Source organism: Eschscholzia californica, unplaced genomic scaffold, assembly GCF_041429995.1.
Source record: "Eschscholzia californica isolate CP2 unplaced genomic scaffold, dmEscCali1.0.p SCAF_1, whole genome shotgun sequence".
In the NCBI taxonomy this organism is placed as follows: domain Eukaryota; kingdom Viridiplantae; phylum Streptophyta; class Magnoliopsida; order Ranunculales; family Papaveraceae; genus Eschscholzia; species Eschscholzia californica.
The window spans coordinates 8,982,731-9,008,041 of record NW_028238198.1 but is presented as its reverse complement, the minus strand read 5'-3'; the positions used below and the strand labels follow the sequence as shown (position 1 = coordinate 9,008,041).

The 25,311-nt window shown below is 34.5% G+C and overlaps 2 long non-coding RNA genes across 3 annotated transcripts; both read left to right on the top strand.

Annotated features, from left to right (window-relative positions):
* The first annotated feature begins 7,231 nt into the window (after window positions 1–7,231).
* LOC147563878 (uncharacterized) lies at window positions 7,232–8,039 on the top strand. Its single transcript, XR_015236713.1, has 3 exons — window positions 7,232–7,348; window positions 7,560–7,624; window positions 7,877–8,039. It is a non-coding gene; the product is annotated as an uncharacterized LOC147563878 (long non-coding RNA).
* Window positions 8,040–19,910: 11,871 nt separating this feature from the next.
* On the top strand, window positions 19,911–22,834 carry LOC147563877 (uncharacterized). 2 transcript variants are annotated; one of them, XR_015236710.1, is made up of 3 exons: window positions 19,911–20,013; window positions 21,714–21,836; window positions 22,479–22,834. It is a non-coding gene; the product is annotated as an uncharacterized LOC147563877 (long non-coding RNA). The 2 variants fall into 2 exon arrangements; XR_015236709.1 differs by lacking the exon at window positions 19,911–20,013 and having other exon boundaries at window positions 21,411–21,836.
* Window positions 22,835–25,311: the final 2,477 nt, after the last annotated feature.

Below are 25,311 nucleotides of genomic sequence, written 5' to 3'. Positions count from 1 at the left end.
GCCTTAGAAGTTCCGTACTTCCTCAACCGTGATTTGTTTCGGGACATGTCCCTTAATCGACGGATGATTGTGTGCACATCCATTTTCCTGAATCTCTTTTGAAGATTAGGCTCCATGGTTGCCAACATAAGGCAAGTTACTGAAATTGATTTCATCCGGATACTTTTAGCCTGCTTTTGTTCCTCAATCTTTGAGTTCGCAGTTATTCTTGGAATAGGGGTATCCAGTACGCTTTCTTTGTTTGTAGATTTGAGAACACTTCTCAATCTCTTTTCCCAATCAAGGAAGTTATCCATGTTCAATTGTCCTCATCAAGGATTGAACATAGGTTGAAAAGATTGATTTTTGCCATAGTAAAACTACATGAAACAGAAAAAAGGATTTTGCTAAGTATTACATTCGATAATTTTTGCAAAAAGTCCTAAGTTTTTGCCACATTATTCAAGATAAAACGAGTCCCTAGATGAATAATGCGATTCCGAGATCCCATCTCTCAAGGATTAAGCGGACTAGGGCCCTGCCCTTAATTCCCATTGATTTAGGTGAGTGAATACTTTCACTGATCATACCATATGATTCTCGGTTGATGGATTACATGTTTAGTGTAAAATCCATCCTTTTGCCTCGAGTATCCAAGACTCTCTTGCTGATCTCGTTGAGTAGAACCATTTAGACATGTAGGCCTCTTCTATAGGCCTACCCGCAATGTCCCAAGGTAGAGGAGGTACTCTGCGAAGGCCGACCCACCTTCCTCGAACAAGGGCGCAAGAAGTGTCTTAATTTGGATAGGCACTGTACTCAAAATTACTTTTAGGGACTTTTACGCTAGTCTGGCGTTCGTTTTAGTGAACTAATTAGCCTAACTAACATCCACGACATAAAGCGTAAATAAGTAAGTAAATGCGCGCGAGAAAGTAAATCAAGCACATATGGATCCTAGTATGGCCCCTAACCTAGAAGATCTAATCTCCTTTGGTTTGCTTCTTGTTTCGCCTTTTTAGTTCGTCTAGATCTCCGTCTTTGAACCTCCATTAATTTCTCCCACTCGCCTTTGAATTTCTTCCTTGAGTTTCATCAATGGACTCATAAACCCTAAACTCTAATTACAAGACTCAAACGATTCGCAGATCGTGTAAACTTGAAATTAAAATTATTACAAAACATGCACCCATCCGTGCTCAAAACAAGAATAAGAAATAAATTCTATGGCCATACTAGTTTCCGCATTCACATCACATGCAATCATATAATATATTTCAAGGCTATCAATTATATATGCATGTATATCTGGGAGATACTTTTGTCGACATCCGTATGTCATGTACGCACCTTAAGTCTACATCAAAAGATTAGACTAATGGTGTGTCTTGGTTTGATTTTAAAATTTGATTTTAAAGAGAAATTCCGTTTGGGCCTTGAATGGCCCGGGTTAATTTCGGAAATATTTGGATTGGAATTTTGGGAGAAAATTTGGATAAAACTCCCACTCGAATAGTGGTCCCTTTTCGTGGTCCGAAAAGCCTTGAAAAGACCCGGGACAAGTCCTAGACAAGTCCCGGCCCAAGCCCACAAAAGGGCTTGGACAAGGTCCGGATATGGCACGGCCCATAGGGCCGGCATGTCCGAGCCGAGGCCAATAGGCCTGATCTCGTCCTGGCCGGAGCCAGGACGCTAGTCCAAGCACCAGACGCGTCCTAGACGCATCTGGTGCTGGACCGGACCAGCACTAGGTGTCTCGGACTTAGTCCGAGACACCCAGGACCCCAGACGCGTCTGGTAGTAGCTATTGGACGCGTCTGGAAGACGCGTCCTGGTTAAGCTACTGGTCGCGTCTGGAAGACGAGACCTGGAGCAGCTGGACGCGTCCTCAGACGCATCCAACAGTAATCTGGGACGCGTCTACCAGACGCGTCCTCCAGGCTACTGGTCCGGCCAGGAAGCTTCCTGGCCGGACCTATTGAGCTTCTAAAAAACTCAATAGTTTCCTCTTTTTTTTTTTGTGTTGCAATTTTAAATTGATTTTTCCAAAATTTGAAACACTTCTAAAATATTTCAAATTCTTTTTAGAACTATTCTAAATTTCCAAATTTTGTTTTTCACAAGTTTCCAAAAAACTTAAAACAACTCTTTTAATCAAACCAATTTGGATCAAAATTTTAGGTTTTGAAATTCTTTTCAAGAACAAATTTTGAAATCTTTTGACAAATACTTGAATCTTATTCAAAATTAATCAAAAATTTTGTGTTTTAAACACTTTTAAACGCAATAATCTATCTAGAAAAGCATGGAATTGGTCCAAAACTTAGATAAGATAGGCTAATTGCAAGAGGCTCTGACGCCACTGTTGGGTTTTACACCCTTCTACTAGTGTTTATAGCGGAATTAAGACATCTAATGTCTACACTAGTATTCCCAGGATCACATGCATAAACCTATGATAATCATTAATTAAAACTAGAAAGATAAATACCTTATTCGCTAGTTTTCCCTCGAACCTTTCCAATTGCTTATGAGAAGATCAAGAGCTTCAAGTGTAGCTCCTCTACTTGGGACACGAGCAAACAATTTGATCTCCCACCTTGTTGTATAGCTAGCACACCAATGGTGGTTGGAAGAAGAACTCCTTTCTTCTTGACTAGATAGATAGTTAATGGGAATTAGCTCACTTTCTCCTCTCTACTTGATGTGGTAGAGTAAGAAAGCTTAGAGAGAAATTCCAAACCTTATTCTCTGCCCTAAGAGTGTTTATATAGAACCCTAATAAGAATCCACCTCCTTTTAGGTAAACACCCTTTAGAATAAGATTTAGGGAAATAGTCGAAAATAGCAACTATTGGTATTTTCTCAATTCCCTAAGGAGGAGGTGCCCAAACACCACGAAAATTGGCAGATATAATGTTTATTATATCAGCAACTAACCCTCCAAAATTCAGCCCAATCCGAGTCCTAGAAGTACCCGAACCGGTCTAGGCCCAAAAACTCTGTTTTTGGCCTTTTTGTACTATCTTTGCCTAATTCCTTTTTAGGCCTATGAGATATGTTTATGGTACACTCCCATGATTATATCTCACTCCCACTAGTCATATCCTAGATCAATTTGTCACTCTTATGTGTAACCCGTTGTAGGATCCGATCGAAATTAGCCGCGAATTACTTCGTAATTCGACGATCGTAGTTGGTCTCTAGCTACAACTCTACGATCCCTAAATCAATCGGACTTGATGATCTTCCACATCAATTGTCCTATCCGACAAATTGTTCGCATTGTCACCTTGGTCGAAGGACATCTCCTTCAACCCCTTCAGTTGGTTCAGATCTAGTGAGAGAAAGTGTTTGACATTCTCTCACTAGATCATGCCCGTCCAAGTACCCCGGCCGGGATTTGGCCTGGATATTAGCCGGGCATTGCACTATTTCCCTAAATATAAGTGTCTGGGTGCACGGTTGGTGGGTCATATATTACCCTTGACATTAACTTCAGATTAGCCTGGCTATCCATATGTAGTTGATTTTTCTTTACAAGCAGGTGAATGGGTTCATGGATTGGTGAATAACACGATACTGTTGTATTATAGTCACTACTTCATGCCCTAGGCAAGGGAGCTAATTTTTCTATGTTTGTTCTTGTTAAATATAAAAGGTTTAAATATAAAAGGTCGAGGTATAATAAAATAAAGGATACATGCCTTAGGGGGCGAATATAGTTGCAATGACCTTATAGTGATTCGTTTCCCTTTTTGCTGTTCTAATTTGTATTATTTAACTACTCCTTAATCCTCAAAAGAAATTCCCTTCTTGCTTCATCAAGGGAGCTAATTTTTCTATGTTTGATACAACTCTCTCTACATTATGAAGCTTTTTCAATTTACTGCAGTGGCTGAAGACCTAAGACTCATAATCGAAGGACTCAAACCAATCATAAAACTGCATATAACTTCTTGAGATATGCTGTCAAAATTGTAATGCTGATAGTACTTCTGAAAGTCAAATGTCTTATGTTTCTGGTCATTACTACAGATTTCCGCTCTGTATATGTTTATTTACTAACAAATTGTTTCTGTCATGAAGGCAAAGGATACGTTGCTAGTACCCGAACAAGAGATTTTAGAGCTTGTTGGCCATTTCCTCAGGAACTTCACAACAACAGGGACGAGGAAGTACTCGCAAGGCTTCCTCTTAGTGTTCCCTCATTTAGCTATTGGGATTGCCGCGATTGCACGACGAGAATTTCTAATGAAAATGTTGGAGGAAGATTATGAGAAGAAAAAGTTAATAAATGGTGAGTTTGATCAGACGGATTTAGTCATCGTTTTGCATCCAAGGTTGAGAATTGGAAACTTTGAAGGTAAAGAGATGGATTTCGTCTATATTGAGGAGGTTCAAGATTTGACAATGAGACAAATTGGCCTTTTCAACTATATATATGTAGAAGGATTTGTTTTCTCTGGTGATACGGTTGAAACGATAGCGAGAGGAATTGATTGGAGATTCCAAGACATATAATCTATGGCCTTCTACATTTGGAACAAAAATTTCTCACTCACCCAGGTGTTCTAAAGCTCTCTCAGAGCGTAATAGATCTTATATACAATTTCTTTCGGCACTCGATTGACATTGTAAGTCCTGATAATAGAATACGTGACATTAGATCACAGATCGAGATGAAGAGATCCGATGATCAAGATGAGTCCAAGATATTGGAAAATATAAAATATATGAGACGGATCGAAATGAAGAGATTCGGTGATCAAGATGAGTCCATGATATATGAAGATCCAGTAATATTTAATTTCATGTATGTAGGATCTCTTGTAATTATATTTAGATAAACATTATATTCTTTCCTAGTTTAGTTAAGAGAAACTATGAAACTCTCAACCACAATTTCTCTATAAATAGGAAAGGGTCATAAGAGTTAAATCTCCGAGTTATGTCTGACAAATGTGACCGATCAAATCCACGAGTTGTGATGATTATTAATGAAACAATTATTTCTCCGTGGATGTAGGTCATGATTATCCGACCGAACCACGTAATATTACTGTGTCAGTTATTTCAGTGTCAATTATCCCATAACCGTGAATTTAACATGGAATGATGAGCCGGTTAATTAGTCCTGACTTATGCTTTGCAAAATTACAACTTTTTTTTTTTTTAGTTATGATTACATTATTATTCAATCGCTTTGTTGATTTGTTAAACCTTTTCCAAGATTATTCTTGATGATTATATTTCATCTTCAAGACGAGAAAATAAAATGAAAGAAGAAGAAATCTAATTCTACTCATCGAAGAAGCACCAAAGACTTCCTCTTCAACAAAAGTCAGTCCTATATTCATTTTCGAATTCTTTTGATCTTTTTTTTCAATTTTTTTTAGACATAAAATAGGTCTAAAATTCAAAAGCATACTCCTGGAACTAGACATGACCAGATCTGGTCTATTCTCGTTCTAGCCGACCAACCCTATTCCGAGTTTCGTCCAATCCGCAACCAGAATGAGTTTCAATTTTGAACAGATCTGGTGTATCCATATATCAATTTCAAAAATGTGTGGATGATTGCTACATTTTGTTATCAAGTTTAGGTCACTATCTTTGTAGGAGTCTATATAAGAGAGACATATTGTTGAAGTATGTTAACCTTTTTATCACATTCTATGATTTTTTTCTAAAATTTTGCAGAATGAATTTCAATTTGGACAGATTGACGAGAGCTTCGCCTTCTTTTGACCATTCAAATCATACCCCAATGCGTTGCATCATGGAATTTGGTGAATTCAAGCAATTAGTGAGTCGTTCGAGTTTCTTGATCTATTAATGTTTTACAAGTTTTTTTTTGTTTTGTTTCTTTTTTGCCGTTAATCTTTTTGTAAGATTTTCTCAAGACATGTTTAAAATCCAAGTTTCCAACATGACTTCTTTACGACTTATAGAAGCGTGATTCACACACATAAATATAAGGTTGGACGATAAACTTCTATTGCCGTATCTGTGTCACATTACAGCAGGTCCGAGCTATACCTTAGGTATTATTAGATGTTATTTCAAAGCCGGAAGGGATGCAAAAGATCCAATTTATTTCCTTATAGATTACACATAAGAGATCAATTAAAAAAATATACTTAAATTTTAATACACGTGATAACAAAGTCTTTTAAAAATTCTAATCAGATTAAATGTACTCCTCATTAATCGTTTCCTTTCCGAGAACTCTAACTAAATTAAAAGAGAAGTACTCAAAGCAAATAATAAGTCATTAAAAGTCAAAGTTCAACTCGTTTTTAACTTGGGAGATGCTATAATTATTTAAGGGATTACTTAAAGGATGACATAATGACGGGAATAATTAGCGAAACGAGTTGAGCATAAGGGTGGACAGCGGACCCGAGCGGCCGAGCTATTCCTTGGGCGTATTAGCTGTTATTTCAAAGCCGGAAGGGATGTTAAAGATCCAATCTATTTCCTTATAGATTACACATAGAAGACCGATTAAAACAATATACTTAAATTTTAAAACACGTAATAACAAAATCTCATGAAAATTTTAATCAAAATAAAGGATGACATAGTAACTCTCTTTTTACTAAAATACAAAGTTTTTCAAAGTTTGACAATGGTGTGGAGCCCTTTTTTTAACAACTAAAAATATTAGCTCTCATATTTGTCCAACCTCTCAAGATGGCTCCTATGTGGCTTTTCTGTCTCCCTCGTGCTTTTCTCGAAGCTCACCATCCTATGAACACCGTTATTGTGATGTCTCTACAAGCCAAATGAAACTCAATCCAATTTTTCACTTCCCACTAAATGCCCCAAATCGAATATTATTGTAATTCTAATTATGTTATGTTTTGTAATGCCCTTCAAACCTTGATTCTAAATCCCAAATCTCCAACAACTTTGCCGTCAAACACTTAAAAAACATCATTAATACTCCTTTGGAATCAATATATGATTATAGAAATTATTGTGCAGAAAACTATTAATGGTGGAGTTGATTACTGGTCGTGCACCAACTTCTCCAATATACGTCAATATGAGGCTACTCGTTACTTCAAGGAACTAGTTAGCATGTACCCAGTAGAGGAAACAACTGATTTTGAAATATCTTTCATTTTGTTAAGTTGTTTTTGAGTCCTCTAACACCAATTGATTCGCTGTGCATACCCTAACCAAATTGATTATGATGTTGTTAATTTGTATAGAGAGGAAACAACTGCAACTTCTCATTATCATATTGCCTGATTTTACTAGATCCTATAGCCAGCTACACCTGATGGTACTATCACCCAGAAGAAGTAATTTGGGAAACACGGAAATATCATGGAGCGAATGTACGCAACAATTAAAGGTACTAGGAAAATTCATTCCTTCAAGAACTACAAGAAACTTAAAATTGTTAATCCTGAAGGTGACTGTTTTTGCTCTGGATAATTTAACATATTAGTTCATTTAATTTTATTTAAGTTTGAATATTATGGACTGGATAATTTTATTTAATTTTATTTAAGTTTGAATATTGTGAATTCCGTTGATTAGTTTTTGTTTTGTTCTGATTGCAGATTATGTAAACGTGAGTTGCCTTATAGCCCGGACGATCTCACGGTTCAGTGCGAAGACTGTAAAGGTTGGTAAATTCTAGTTTTGTAATGTGTAGATTGCTTTGTTGCTTGTTATGTACGTATATGTGTAGCGGTATTGGTCGTCGATGATGGTGCGCGGTAATGGTGAAGAAGGTGACAAAGGGAAGAGTCACTATGTATAGACTTGTATATATATCAGGCCGTCAAGCCTGATGTTTTTAGTACAAATAATAAAGTTGTTAGTCCTTGTATGGCCATATGGATTGCATTCTGTATTGACTAGTCTTTTGTTTCAGGTATTTACTTCTAGCAAAAGATAATTCACTTTCACAAGGAAAAGGAAGAAAATGAAACTTGTCTCACACGATGATTGTGGAAGGAGAAGATTTTGTTGGAGGAAGAGAACAAAAAACAAATCCTAAAGCATTGCGACCCTCAAAGTCTTCTCTTTTATTTTCAGCTTAATGTTTTACTCCAACTCCATTTCGATCTTTACTTCTAACTCTAGTTTGATCATTGCTACCATGATCGAGAAGCAATGAAGCGATATGGGACATGTAAAACGAATAACTTGGTCATGAATTGAGCACATTTTATTGAATCAATGAATTGTGTATACAATAATCTCCTTGTACGAAAATCAAAGAAAGAAATTGACAACCTATCCAAAATGTACCTCTTCTGTTCTTTCAAGTTAAAGATCCATCTTACTAAATGCTATTTGAACAAATGGTTTTAGGTTATTCAAGGCTAAAAAAAGTTTACAGATCTATTTATAGATTTTTTCCCGAAATCTTGCTTTTAATTGTTGAGGACCAAGTTACTCATTAACCAAGTATGTATTAACCTATTGGATTCATTTTCGATATCCAAACAGATCAATTAAAAACACAATCAATTTCAAATCATTACAAAAACTGGAAGAGACTTTAAGGATCAAACCTTAACTTTATCGGAACAAGTGAAAAAGAACTGAACAACCCAAAGGCAGAATCGTGAGTTTGATGGTTAAAGTCAGGTTGGACGAAACTGGAATCCTAGAGTTAGGCTAGCGAAGAGTTGGGGTTATTTGGTAATTGCTAACTAAAGTTATGTTTATGCTTGTTTTTCTTATTCATTAAAATCTATCTGCTTTTGCGTTAACTTGCTTCATATCACACATGTACTGTGTTTTACATTTTGGTTTTCTGAGTAATTTATTTTTAAATTTTCTGTCAAGGATAACTTTGATCATAAAATTGTGCTTAAGCACTTTTAGTATTATAATTAAAGAGCATAAATTAAAAAAATAAAATATATGTTTAGTGGCTAAAGATAGTTTGAACAAAATTCAGAGTGTTTGCCATTACAATAGTATGGACTTGTGGGGATTTAGGAGTTGCTATACAAAATTTTTGTCTCCTAGGTCATATTATTCACCATCACCTTTCCTATTTGTAAACTTTTTTGTGTGGAGGATTATATTTTTAATTTTAGGTGTTTTAGGTAATTTTTTTGTGTGACGGGTTAAAAAAGGATAATTTTCACCAGAATATCTCAAACAACTTAAATCTATACTTATTGTAATTATCAAATATAAGATATTTATAAAAAATGATTTTCTCCATTAATTTGTTTTCTACTTTTGAAGATTAACAATGAAATCATGATAACAAATATCCCTTATTTGTTTAAAATAGAAATTTAGTCATCCAAAATTACAAATATGAGGAGAGAGAAAACATAGTTTCTTTGAGAGTGTAGATTTCCTTTCACTCTTATTTACAGGACGAGAGAACAAAATCTTTCTTCAAATAAAGGATTTCAAATTTATCTTTTCCCTAAAAGTCAAGACTATCCAAATCCAAGGAAAATTAGTGTGATAAAGAAATAATGAAGACCCCACATTCTTATCTAGGTTCTAGAAGAGCGTTCCATATCTATATATACCCAATTAGTTTTTTTTTTCCACCAAATTATTCTCATTCACCATCGGATCTCTATTCAATTCATTAATATTCCAACTCTTTTTTTTATCTTTACTTCTACCTAAAAATTCTTTCCAGTAAGTGGTGCAAGAAAGGAGGTCATCTAAAATCAAGGTTTGATTTTCTGTTAATCCTTTTTGCAATTCATTGATGTTATTTTTTTTTTATATTTTTTGATGAGGTAGGTTTGGGCTATTAGTTTCATCTTTTCTTGGTAATGTGCATTTTCATTTGCTTCACTTTATTTTTAACTGTTACATTAATAAATCAAAAGTTTAGAGAATGAGAATGAAAGCTACAACAGATATGTATAAAATCAAATAATGTAACTTGAAAAACACATTCCTAACTGTACTTGCAAGGTTGTAGATTAGTCTTCACAATTATTTTCTAGACTTAACTAGTTGTGAGCAACCACAAATAAATTGAGATAACCAAGACCGTACCACCACTTCAAAGCCTAAAATAGCTCAAACCACCGAAAAAAATGGGTCTAGAAGAGATTAAAATTAATAAATCTGATTATTTGAAGAAGATAGATCTTGGAAGACTCGCTAAAACACATCTAAAAACAAATTGTAAGGGACATAGATCTTAAGTGAAGGAGATTTAAAAAAGTAAAACTTAAAGGCAAACTCAACAAAAGATTTTGGAAACAAACTAACAAAGCCAATCTATTAAAACACTTCAAGCATCTTCATTTGGTTGATTTGATTTGACTTATTTAATTCTTAATTGGATTACCCCTTATTAACTTAACCTGTTAGGTTTAGATGAAGAAATGTATTAGCACGGGAAGTGGCTGGTGAAAAAAAAGACCAAAAACTATATTTCTAGGTTAAGGTTATGGTTTCCCACACAACGACACCAAATATTCTCCTTTTACTATATGATATACAATTTGGATATCGATAAATCATTATTGTTGAAGTTGAAAGTATATCAATGTTGTTTGTCATACTATCAGATTATTATTCTATACTAGTAGAATTTAGATTGTACTACACGCACTTTCCAATGTCTCCCCATTAAGTAATGTTATAGAATTTAGATTGTAGTACACACGCCATATATATCCAATATCTCCCCCTTATGTACTGTTATAGTTAACATCTTTATATTTTAACTTTCTAAAACTTCAAATGTTTTCAATTAAATTTTTAGAAATTTTTTTGTTATAATAATACCAAAGTCAATACCTTCATTAGATCTTATAATCTCAGAAATAGACTTAAGAAATAAACCAGGTAAGGACGTTGGCACAAGTTTCAATGCATGATTTTTTTGTTTTGTTGAAGAAGTTTCAATACATGTTACCCCTCTTGAAATATAGACATGATCTTACAAATCTATTTGTTTAGGTAGGAGTTCTACAATGTCTACATATAAATTTGGTTGTACGTGTTATGAGATCATCAACTCGGTATATATTATGTTCTCATGGAGATATAATTTCCTTTAATGTTTTTAGTCCATTGTATGCTCTTCCTGTCTCATAGTTTTGCATTGTCTAGAAAATTTGTTCGTCTAGTTTTAATTTCACATAAGATTTTTTTGGATGTATGAGTTTAGTTTCTCACATGGAGGAAAAGGTCGTCATCAGATTTGAGCTTGCAGCGCTTCATTTTATTGTTGTAAAATGTAAGGTCCGAGATCCGATTCCAAACTGTCAACTTTCTTCAAAGATCAGTTTCCAAGGTAAAATGTACTATATTTTTTGTTTTAAATGCATGCATGAAAAATATAACAGCAGTGGTGCAATGCCCGAACAATATCTCGGTCGAATCCCGGCAGCGGTACGTGGTTGGTTCAGATCTAGTGAGAGAAAGTGTTTGACTTTCTCTCACTAGATCATGCCCGTCCAAGTACCCCGGCCGGGATTTGGCCCGGATATTAGCCGGGCATTGCACTATTTCCCTAAATATAAGTGTCTGGGTGCATGGTTGGTGGGTCATATATTACCCTGGGCATTAACTTCATGCCTAGGCAAGGGAGCTAATTTTTCTATGTTTGTTCTTGTTAAATATAAAAGGTTTAAATATAAAAGGTCGAGGTATAATAAAATAGGGAGATGCTAGAGTGCCCAGTTTTTAGCCCATTAAATTGCCCAGCTGATGTGGAATCACTAAAAGACAAGGGTTTTTCAAAGTTTGACTACGGTGGGGACCACTTTTATTTCTAAATAAGGAAAGTTGGGCATTTTAATGGGCAAAATTGCTGGGCACTCTAGCATTTCCCAATAAAATAAAGGATACATGCCTTCGGGGGCGAATATAGCTGCAATGACCATATAGTGATTCATTTCCCTTTTTGCTGTTCTAATTTGTATTATTTAACTACTCCTTAATTCTAAAAAAAAATTGCCTTCTTGCTTCATAAAGGGAGCTAATTTTTCTATGTTTGATACAACCCTCTCTACATTATGAAGCTTTTTCAATTTACTGTAGTGGTTGAAGACCTAAGACTCATAATCGAAGGACTCAAACCAATCATAAAAATGCATATAACTTCTTGAGATATGCTGTCAAAATTGTAATGCTGATACTTCTGAAAGTCAAATGTCTTATTTTTCTGGTCATTACTACAGATATCCGCTCTGTATATGTTTATTTACTAACAAATTGTTTCTGTCATGAAGGCAAAGGATACGTTGCTAGTAGCCGAACAAGAGATATCAGAGCTTGTTGGCCATTTCCTTAGGAACTTCACAACAACAGGGACGAGGAAGTACTTGCAAGACTTCCTCTTAGTGTTCCCTCATTTAGCTATTGGGATTGCCGCGATTGCACGACGAGAATTTCTAATGAAAATGTTGGAGGAAGATTATGAGAAGAAAAAGTTAATAAATGGGGAGTTTGATCAGAGGGATTTAGTCATCGTTTTGCATCCAAGGTTGAGAATTGGAAACTTTGAAGGTGAAGAGATGGATTTCGTCTATATTGAGGAGGTTCAAGATTTGACAATGAGACAAATTGGCCTTTTCAACTATATATATGTAGAAGGATTTGTTTTCTCGGTGATACGGTTGAAACGATAGCTAGGGGAATTGAGTGGAGATTCCAAGACATATAATCTATGGCCTTCTACATTTGGAACCTAACTTTCTCACTCACCTAGGTGTTCTAAAGCTCTCTCAGAGCGTAATTGATCTTATATACGATTTCTTTCGGCACTCGATTGACATTGTAAGTCCTGATAATAGAATACGTGACATTAGATCAGGATCGAGATGAAGAGATCCGATGATCAAGATGAGTCCAAGATATTGGAAAATATAAAAGATATGAGACGGATCGAAATGAAGAGATTCTGCGATCAAGATGAGTCCATGATATATGAAGATCCAGTAATATTTAATTTCATGTATGTAGGATCTCTTGTAATTATATTTAGATAAACATTATATTATTTCCTAGTTTAGTTGGGAGAAACTATGAAACTCTCAACCCCAATTTCTCTATAAATAGGAAAGGGTCATAAGAGTTAAATCTCCGAGTTATGTTTGACAAATGTAACCGATCAAATCCACGAGTTGTGATGATTATTAATGAAACAATTATTTCTCCGTGGATGTAGGTCATGAGTATCCGACCGAACCACGTAATATTACTGTGTCAGTTATTTCAGTGTCGATTATCCCATAACCGTGAATTTAACATGGTATGATGAGCAGGTTAATTAGTCCTGACTTATGCTTTGCAAAATTACAACTTTTTTTTTATAGTTATGATTACATTATTATTCAATCGCTTTGTTGATTTGTTAAACCTTTTCCAAGATTATTCTTGATGATTATGTTTCATCTTCAAGACGAGAAAATAAAGTGAAAGAAGAAATCTAATTCTACTCATCGAAGAAGCACCAAAGACATCCTCTTCAACAAAAGTCAGTCATATATTCATTTTCGAATTCTTTTGATCTTTTTTTTCAATTTTTTTAGACATAAAATAGGTCTAAAATTCAAAAGCATACTCCAGAAACTAAAACTGACCAGATCTGGTCTATTCTCGTTCTAGCCGACCAACCCTATTCCTGGTTTCGTCCAATCCGCAACCAGAATGAGTTTCAATTTTGGACAGATATGGTGTATCCACATATCTATTTGAAAAATGTGTGGATGATTGCTCCATTTTGTTATCAAGTTTAGGTCACAATCTTTGTAGGAGTCTGTATAAGAGAGTCATATTGTTGGAGTATGTTAACCTTTTAATCACATTCTATGATTTTTTTTCTAAAATTTTGCAGAATGAATTTCAATTTGGACAGATTGATGAGAGCTTCGCCTTCTTTTGACTATTCAAATCATACCCCAATGCGTTGCATCATGGAATTTGGGGATGAATTCAAGCAATTAGTGAGTAGTTCGAGTTTCTTGATCTATTAATGTTTTACAAGTTTTTCTTTGTTTTGTTTCTTTTTTGCCGTTAATCTTTTTCTTAAGATTTTCTCAAGACATGCTTAAAATCCAAGTTTGCAACATGACTTCTTTACGACTTATAGAAGCGTGATTCACGCACATACATATAAGGTTGGACTATAAACTTCTATTGCCGTATCTGTGTCACATTACAACGGGTCCGAGCTATACTTTAGGCATTATTAGATGTTATTTCAAAGCCGGAAGGGATGCAAAAGATCCAATTTATTTCCTTATAGATTACACATAAGAGACTTAAAAAAATATACTTAAATATTAATACACGTGATAACAAAGTCTTTTGAAAATTTTAATCAGATTAAATGTACTCCTCATTAATCGTTTCCTTTCCGAGAACTCTAACTAAATTAAAAGAGAAGTACTCAACCCAAATAATAAGTCATTAAAAGTCAAAGTTCAACTCGTTTTTAACTTGGGAGATGCTATAATTATTTAAGGGATTACTTAAAGGATGACATAATGACGGGAATAATTAGCGAAACGAGTTGAGCATAAGGGTGGACAACGGACCCGAGCGGCCGAGCTATTCCTTGGGCGTTATTAGCTGTTATTTCAAAGCCGGAAGGGATGTTTAAGATCCGATCTATTTCCTTATAGATTACACATAAAAGACCGATTAAAACAATATACTTAAATTTTAAAACACGTAATAACAAAATCTCATGAAAATTTTAATCAAAATAAATTTCATCACTGTTCATTAATTGTTTTCTTTCCGAGAATTCTAATTGAATTAAAACCGAAGTACTCAAGGCAAATAATAAGTGATTAAAAGTCCAAGTTCAACTCGTTTCGCTAATTATTCCCGTCCTAAGATTTTTAACTTGGCATATACTACTACAATTACTTAAAGGATTACTTAAAGGATGACTTAGTGACTCAGTTTGCACTAAAAGAGAAAGTTTTTCAAAGTTTGACAATGATGTGGAGCCCTTTTTCTAACAACTTAAAATATTAGCTCTTATATTTGTCCACTCTTTCATGATGGCTCCTATGTGGCTTTTCTATTCTCCCTCATTCTTTTCTGGAAGCTCACCATCCTATAGAACACCTTTATTGTGACGTCTCTAGAGGCCAAATGAAACTCAATCTAAACTTTCACTTCCCACAAAATGCCCCAAATCGAATATTATTGTAATTCTAATTATGTTATGTTTTGCAATGTCCTTCAAACCTTGATTCTAAATCCCAAATCTCCAACAACTTTGTCGTTAAACACTTAAAAAAACGGGAGATGCTAGAGTGACCAGTTTTTTGGGCATTTTAATGCTCAGCTGATGTGGAATCACTAAAAGACGAGGTTTTTTCAAAGTTTGACTACGGTGGGGACCGCTTTTGTTTCTAAATGAGGAAATATGTCACTCTCTAAGTACCAATTTCTAAGTCACTCTATAATTTCCCTAAAAAACATCATTAATACTCCTTTGGAATCAATATATGATTATAGAAATTATTGTGCAGAAAACTATTAATGGTGGAGTTGATTACTGGTCGTGCACTAACTTATCCAATATACGTCAATATGAGGCTACTCGTTACTTCAAGGAACTAGTTAGCATGTACCCAGTAAAGGAATGGTAAATTTCACTTTTTCCCTTCTTTTAGTCAGGTAGATTTTGAAATATCTTTCATTTTGTAAAGTTGTTTCGGAGTCCTCTAACACCAATTGATTCGCTGTGCATACCCTAACCAAATTGATTATGATGTTGTTAATTTGTATAGAGAGGCTATTTCAAACTCACGAGGAAACAACTGCAGCTTCTCATTGTCATATTGCCTGATTTTGCTAGATCCTATAGCCAGCTACACGTGATGGTAAAGACGGAAATATCATGGAGCGAATTGTAGTGCCCTAACAATTAATTACGGGGTGCCTATAGCAGGACCACCTTATCACCCCTTTAAAAACCCTACTACCCCTCATATTTCCTCTCTTTTCCAGCCGTGAGAAATAGGCAGCAACAAGCTAATTAATTGGGAGGAATCTAGAGAGAGAAAGTGTGGCTTAGAGAGAGAAAGTGTGGAGGAAGGAGAAGGAGGATCAAAGAGCTTTACTAAAGGGGTTTGGTTTCTTCTTCTTGGTTCTACAAAATCAAGTAGGTTTCTTTTTCCCTAGGGTTTATATAGCCCTCTTTAATTTCAAACCTAGATTTGAATGGTTAGAACAATAACAACTTTAAATCATGAATTTTTGTTAAGTTATCATCAAATTAGTACCAATTAGTGATACAATATACATATACTTTGATTAGAAACTAATCCCAACAACAATAAAGTAACCCTAGAACATTATACTTATAATAATAGAGTATTTACATACCCGGATAGCAACCTAGGCCATTAAGGTTATATAAATTTAGTACAAATAGATCCGGACAGCAACCTAGAAGTTGAGAATTATTTGTGTTTATGTGAATGATGTTGATAATTGATGTTTGTGATCAATTAGATGTAATATTTTGCACCTCTCGACATATTTATATAAGTAAGTTCATCGAAATAGGTTATAGTGATATTATAACCAATATTTATCATGTTTGACTCGTTTGATTGTATGAGATTATATGTATTGTATTGGAATATAAGTGTTATCCATAGTTGTGTGTGATATATTGCTCTAGGTTGTTAACCTAGAAAGCATAGGCTAGTCGGAACCAAGAATGGTTGGCTCGACATGTGGGTCGATTGCAAACACTAGTTACCATTACGATATTGGATAACTTGGTGGACCATGATCTTGAGTTTCGTTAATGGATTGAACTAAGACTAGTTGGCTCGACATGTGGGTCGATTGCAAACACGGGTTTGTCAATTTGATATTGGACAACCTAGTGGACCAGGGGCTTGGGTTCTAATATGGATTGACGGTTGTAATCCATAGGTGGTTGGCTCGACAGGATGATCGATGCAAACACAAGTTCATTCTTGTGGACCACATACTTCTAGTTTGAGAAGTAATTTACCAACTAGAGGTTGGCTCGCCTCCTGCTCATATGAGAAGTGCTCGTGTTGCACGGATTGCCTTTTGGAGAGGTATCCATGGTTTATTGAGAGGTTTAAGTCGATGCAAACACGGATGCTAAGTGAAGCTATCTCGTGGACCTCAAAATTGGTTATGCCCCTCAAAAAGGGAAGTTGTATTGTTTGAATCTCTTCAACTGTGAATCAGGTTGACTTTAGTGGTGTTGACACGAAAGGCGTAACACAATAAACTGTTATTGTTTTTCTTCTGTTCGATATTTGGTTTTGTTATTGGATTAGTCTATTTAGACCTTAGGTAATTAGAAATCTACTAGCTGGGTTCTGACCCAGCCTACTATTTTTCAGGTGATAGAGATCGGGGAGCGCCACCAGCTTGATCCCAGTTCGTCAGTTCTGAGCTTCTTTCTTAGTTTTCGTTTTCGAGATTAGGTAGTTATTTGGAGTTTCACTTTCTAGATAGTTATTTGTTTCATTCGTTATTGTCCGACCTACGTGTCGATGATTCAGAACCATTGTTTGAGTTAAGAAAGTCTAATAGATTTCTTTTAGATGATTTATTGATTCTTATGAGCTTCACACTTGATATTATTTGTCTCTTTTGATGGGTATATCAACTATGTTTACTGTTCTGCGGAGAAATGCTTTGAGTTTAGGTTTTCATGGCGGCCGACGTGGAAATCTAGGCTTGGGGCGTTACACAAATGTACGCAACAATAAAAGGTACTAACAATATTCACTCCTTCAAGAACTACAAGAAACTTAAAATTGTTAATCCTGAAGGTTCTGTTCTTGCTCAGAGTATAATGCTATTACTGGTGGATTCAAACCAAATCTACTTAAATTGTTAGTCCATTTAATTTTATTTATGTTTGAATATTGTGGACTGGATAATTGTTTCTTTCACTGGTGAATTACGTTGATTAGTTTTTGTTTTGTTCTGATTGCAGATTATGTAAACGTGAGTTGCCTTATAACCCGGACGATCTCGTGGTTAAGTGGCAAGACAGTCAAGGTTGGTAAATTCTAGTTTTGTAATGTGTAGATTGCTTTGTTGCTTGTTATGTACGTATATGTGTAGGGTATTGGTCGTCGATGATGGCGGTAATGGTGAAGGTGACAAAGGGAAGAGAGAGATTTTGTCTAAGTTGTTTAAGAGTTAACATATTTTCATTAACTGCAACATATTAGTTCCCCAAGAGTCAGATTCGTTCACTATGTATAGACTTGTATATATATCAGGCCGTCAAGCCGGATGTTTTTAGTACAAATAATAAAGTTGTTAGTCCTTGTATGGCCATATGGATTGCATTCTGTATTGACTAGTCTTTTGTTTCAGGTATTTTCTTCTAGCAAAAGATAATTCACTTTCACAAGGAAAAGGAAGAAAATGAAGATTGTTTCACACGATGATTGTGGAAGGAGAAGATTTTGATGCCATATTCAGCTTAATGTTTTACTCCATCTTGAACTCAAATTTTGATGCCATATTCAGCTCAACTTTCGATTCCATCTTCTCCTCAATTTTTTACTCCAACTCCATTTCGATCCTTACTTCTTACTCTAGTTTGATCATTTGCTACCATGATCGAGAAGCAATGAAGCGATATGGGACATGTAAAACGAGTAACTTGGTCATGAATTGAGCACATTTTATTGAATCAACGAATTGTGTATACAATAATGTCCTTGTAATATGTTGTACCGCTCAATGTACTTGTACGAAAATCAAAGCAAGAAATTGACAACCTATCCAAAATGCTATTTGAACAAATGGTTTTAGGTTATTCAAGGCTAAAAAAAAGTTTACAGATCCATTTATAGATTTTTTCGCGAAATCTTGTGTTTAATTGTTGAGGACCAAGTTACTCATTAACCAAGTATGTATTAACCTATTGGATTCATTTTCTAAATCCAAACAGATCAATTAAAAACACAATCAATTTCAAATCATTACAAAAACTGGAAGAGACTTTAAGGATCAAACCTTAACTTTATCGGAACAAGTGAAAAAGAACTGAACAACCCAAAGGCAGAATCGTGAGTTTGATGGTTAAAGTCAGGTTGGACGAAACTGGAATCCTAGAGTTAGGCTAGTGAAGACTTGGGGTTACTTGGTAATTGCTAATTAAAGTTATGTTTATGCTTGTTTTCTTATTCATTAAAATCTATCTGCTTTTGCGTTAACTTGCTTCATATCACATATTACTGTGTTTTACATTTTGGTTTTCTGAGTAATTTACTTTTAAATTTTCTGTCAAGGATAACTTTGATCATAAAATTGTGCTTAAGCACTTTTAGTATTATAATTAAGTAGCATAAATTAAAATAATAAAATATATGTTTAGTGGCTAAAGATAGTTTGAACAAAATTGAGGGTGTTAGTAATTAGAATAGTATGGACTTGTGGGGATTTAGGAGTTGCTGTATTTTTAATTTTAGGTGTTTTTTTTTTTTTTTTTTGTTGAAAGAATTTTAGGTAATTTTTTTGTATAGCGGGTTAAAAAAAGGATATTTTCACCAGAATATCTCAAACAACTTTAATCTATACTTATTGTAATGATCAAATATAGGATATTTATAAAAAATGATTTTCTCCATTAATTTGTTTTCTACTTTAGAAGATTAACAATGAAATCATGATAACAAATATCCTTAATTTGTTTAAAATAGAAATTTAGTCATCCAAAATTACAAATATGAGGAGAGAGAAAACATAGTTTCTTTGAGAGTGTAGATTTCCTTTCACTCTTATTTACAAGACGAGAGAACAAAATCTTTCTTCAAATAAAGGATTTCAAGTTTATCTTTTCCCTTAAAAGTCAAGACCCCACATTCTTATCTAGGTACCTTCTAGAAGAGCGTTAATTACGAGACTCCATATCTATATAATATGTATACCCAATTAGTTTTTTTTCCACCAAATTCTTCTCATTCACCATTCGATCTCTATTCAATTCATTAATATTCCGACTCTTCTTTATCTTTGCTTCTACCTAAAAATTCTTTCTAATAAGTGGTGCAAGAAAGGAGGTCATCTAAAATCAAGGTTTGATTTTCTGTTAATCCTTTTTGCAATTCATTGACGTTATAATTTTGTATATTTTTTGATGAGGTAGGTTTGGGCTATTAGTTTCATTTTTTCTTGGTAATGTGTATTTTCATTTGCTTCACTTTATTTTTAACTGTTACATTAATAAATCAAAAGTTTAGAGAATGAGAATGAAAGCTACAATAGATATGTATAAAATCAAATAATGTAACTTGAAAAACACATTCCTAACTGTAACCTGCAAGGTTGTAGATTAGTCTTCACAATTATTTTCTAGACTTAACTAGTTGTGAGCAACCACAAATAAATTGAGATAACCAAGACCGTACCACCACTTCAAAGCCTAAAATAGCTCAAACCACTGAAAAAAATGGGTCTAATAGAGATTAAAATTAATAGATCTGATTATTTGAAGAAGATAGATCTTGGAAGACTCGCTAAAACACATCTAAAAGCCAATCTGTTAAAACACTTCAAGCATCTTCATTTGCTTGATTTGATTTGACTTATATAATTCTTAATTGTATTACCCCTTATTAACTTAACCTGTTAGGTTTAGATGAAGAAATGTATTAGCACGGGAAGTGGCTGGAGAAAAAACAGACCAAAAACTATATTTCTAGGTTAAGGTTATGGTTTCCCACACAACGACACCAAATATTCTCCTCTTACTATCTGATATACAATTTGGATTGCGATAAATCACAATTGTTGAAGTTGAAAGTATATCAATGTTGTTTGTCATACTATCTGATTATTATTCTATACTAGTAGAATTTAGATTGTAGTACACGCACTTTCCAATGTCTCCCCATTAAGTAATGTTATAGAATTTAGATTGTAGTACACACCATATGTATCCAATATCTCCCCCTTATGTACTGTTATAGTTAACATCTTTATATTTTAACTTTCTAAAACTTCAAATGTTTTTAATTAGATTTTTAGAAATTTTTTTGTTATAATAATACCAAAGTCAATACCTTCATTAGATCTTATAATCTTAGAAATAGACTTAAGAAATAAACCAGGTAAGGACGTTGGCACAAGTTTCAATGCATGATTTTTTTCGTTTTGTTGAAGAAGTTTCAATACATGTTACCCCTCTTGAAATAAAGACATGATCTTACAAATCTTTTTGTTTAGGTAGCAGTTCTACAAAGTCTACATATAAATTTGATTGTACGTGTTATGAGATCATTAACTCGGTATAGAATTTAGATTGTAGTACACGCCATATATATCCAATATCTCCCCATTATGTACTGTTATAGTTAACATCTTTATGTTTTAACTTTCTAAAACTTCAAATGTTTTTAATTAGATTTTTAGAAACTTTTATGTTATAATAATATCAAAGTCAATACCTTTATTAGATCTTATAATCTTCTAAATAGACTTAAGAAATAAACCATGGTAACGACGTTGGCAGAAGTTTCAATCCATGTTTTTTTTTGTTGAAGAAGTTTCAATACATGTTACCCCTCTTGAAATAAAGACAACGTCTAAATGTAAATTTGATTGTACGTGTTATGAGATCATAACCTCGGTATATATTATGTTCTTATTAGAAATAATTTCCTTTAATGTTTTTAGTCCAATGTATGCTCTTCCTGTCTCATAGTTTTGCATTGTCTAGAAAATTTGTTCGTCTAATTTTAATTTCACATAAGATTTTTTTGGATGTATGAGTTTAGTTTCTCACATGGAGGAAAAGGTCGTCATCAGATTTGAGCTTGCAACGGTTCATTTTATTGTTGCATAATGTAAGGTCCTAGATCTGATTCCAAACAGTCTACTTTCTTCAAAGATCAACCCAGGTAAAATGTACTCTATTTTTTGTCTTAAATGCATGCATGAAAAATGTAACAGCAGTGATGCTATGCCCGATCAATATCTCGGCCGGGTTACGTGACTGGTTCATAACTAGTGAGAGAAAGTGTTTGACTTTCTCTCACTAGATCATGCCCGTCCAAGTACCCCGGTCGGGATTAGGCCCGGATATTCGCCGGGCATTGCACTATTTCCCTAAATACAAAAGGCCGGGGTATAATAATAAAAAAAAGGATACATGCCTTAGGGGGCGAGTATAGTTGCAATGACCTTATAGTAATATTCATTTCCCTTTTTGCTGTTCTAATTTGTATTATTTAACTACTCTTTAATCCTCAAAAAAATTTGTGTTCTTCCTTCATAAACGGAGCTAATTTTTCTATGTTTGATACAACCCTCTCTACATTACGAAGCTTTCTCAATGGACTGTAGTGACTGAAGACCTAACACTCATAACCGAAGGACTCAAACCAATCATAAAAATGCATATAACTTTCTTGAGATATGCTGTCAAAAATGTAATGCTGATAGTACTTCCGAAAGTCAAATGTCTTATGTTTCTTGTCATTACTACAGATTTCCGCTCTGTATGTTTATTTACTAACAAATTGTTTCTGTCATGAAAACAGAGGATACGTTGCTAGTGCCCGAACTAGAGATATTAGAGCTTGTTGGCCATTTCCTCCGGAACTTCATAACAATAGGACGAGGAAATACTTGCAAGGCTTCCTCTTAGAGTTCCCTCATTTAGCTGTTGGGATTGCCCCGATTGCACGAAGAGAATTTCTAATGAAAATGTTAGAGGAAGATTATGAGGATTTCTCATAATCTTTTGTTTTTGATTATGTGAAGAAAAAGTTAATAAACAGTGAGTTTGTTCAGGCGGATTTAGTCATCGTTTTGCACCCAAGGTTGAGAAGTGGAAACTTTGAATGTGAAGAGATGGATTTCGTCTATATTGACGAGGTTCAAGATTTGACAATAAGACAAATTTGCCTTTTCAACTTTACATATGGAGAAGGATTTGTTATCTCTAGTGATACAGCCGAAACGATAGGTAGGGGAATTGATTCGAGATTCCAAAACATAAAATCTTTGTTCTACCGAGTTCGTAATGGGATCCGAGAGGTGAAGCTCTTCTCATGGGAAGGAAAAATACCAATGTCGTATCTATGGCCTTTTACATTTGGAACAAAACTTTCTCACTCGCGCAGGTGTTCTAAAGCTCTCTCGGAGCGTAATTGATCTTATATACAATTTCTTTCGGCACTCGATTGACATTTGTAAGTCCAGATAATAGGATACGTTACATTAGAGACAGATCGAGATGAAGAGATCTGATGATCAAGATGAGTCCAAGATATTGAAAAATATAAAAGATATGAAAGATATAAAAGATATGAGACGGATCGAGATGAAGAGATTCAACAATCAAGATGAGTCCATGATATATGAAGATCCAGTAATATTTAGTTTCATGTATGTAGAATCTCTTGTAATTATATTTAGATAAACATTATATTCTGTTTAGTTAGGAGAAACTATGAAACCCTCAACACAATTTCTCTATAAATAGGAAAGGGTTATAGGAGTTAAATCAACGAGTTATATCTGACAAATGTAACCGATCAAATCCACGAGTTGTATTGGTTATTAATGAAACAATTATTTCTCCGTGGATGTAGGTCTTGAGTATCCGACCGAACCATATAATATTACTGCTTCAGTTATTTCAGTGTCGAATATCACATAACCGTGAATTTAACATGGTATGATGAGCAGGTTAATTAGAACTGACTTATGCTTCCGAAAAATTACAACTTTTCTTTGTCGTTATGATTACATTATTATTCAATCGCTTTGTGGATTTGTTAAACCTTTTCCAAGATTATTCTTGATGATTATGTTTCATCTTCAAGACGAGAAAATCAAGTGAAAGAAGAAGAAATATAATTCTACTCATCGAAGAAGCACCAGGGACTTCCTCTTCAACAAAAATCAGTTCTATATTCATTTTTGAAATCTTTAGATTTTTTTTTCAAATTTTTTAAAATATAAAATAGGTCTAAAATTCAACAACATACTCCTTGAACTAAAAATGTCCAATTCTGGTCAATTCTCGTTCTAGCCGACCAACCCTATTCTGGGTTTCGTCCAATCCGTAACCAGACAGCTCGAGCTCAATAAACCTTGTTGACCAGAGTCAATGTCGTTTTACTCCACAAAAAATCCCTGTTTTCCATATCTGGTGCCTATAGCATCAGATTCATCTCCCGGAGGTTGCAGAAAAGGGTTGTTTACCTTTACACCTATTTATTCTTCTTCCCGAGAGAAACCCTTAGGCTTTCCAACAGTTGCCGACCACCACAGCGCCTCATTGTCGCTTGTCATGCACTGAGGCGTTTTGAGGCGTTTGGAGATCCCCTATCAGTGACTTCCTTTCCCGGCCTAACACCAAATTTTCTTCCACGAGTCGACTACATCGTACACACTTGACCCGACGTGCTTCTTCTTCTTGGCGACAAAAACCCCTAGGGTTTGATTCCCTGCATTTTCTGGCGAGATTTTCTTCCAATCGATTGCTTTCATCGACTTGGACATCACTCTACTAACCACCAACGGTTTTCCTTTCGATTTGGTCAAGAATACTCTCTCTCTCTCTCTAGACACTTAATAAGTAAAAATCACTTAATAAGTGCAAAAATCAAACGCCCTGCTTCTTTTGTTATTGATCCAAATCGTAACTTCTATATTACTTATATTTTATTCTATTTCAACGTTTTTAAATTAATATGACATCTGACATTTAGATTGACTTGTAGATATTACATGTGAAAGTTTACCGGAATAGATCAAAACTGAATAAAACGAGACTAGTTGGAAAGTAAATGAAACGATGCATTTAGGTGTGGTTTGACAACACTAAAATAAGTTATTTTTTTGTTTATTTAAGTAGAAAAGTAAAAAAGTTAGTTTGGTGACAAAAAATTTTCCGACTTCACTTAAATTAAAATTTGACTTTCAACAAAAATCAGTTTTATATTCATTTTTGAATTCTTTTGACTTTTTTTTTCAATTTTTTTAAAATATAAAATAGGTCTAAAATTCAACAACATACTCCTTAAACTAAAAATGTCCAAATCTGGTCAATTCTCGTTCTAGCCGTCCAACGCTATTCCGGGTTTCGTCCAATCCGTAACCAGACAGCTCGAGCTCAATAAACCTTGTTGACCAGAGTCAATGTCGTTTTAATCCACAAAAATCCCTCTTTTCCATATCTGGTGCCTATAGCATCAGATTCATCTCTCGGAGGTTGCTTAAAAGGTTTGTTTACCTTTACACCTATTTATTCTTCTTCCCGAGAGAAACCCTTAGGCTTTCCAACAGTTGCCGACCACCACAACGCCTCATTGTCGCTTGTCATGCACTGAGGCGTTTTGAGGCGTTTGGAGTTCCCCTATC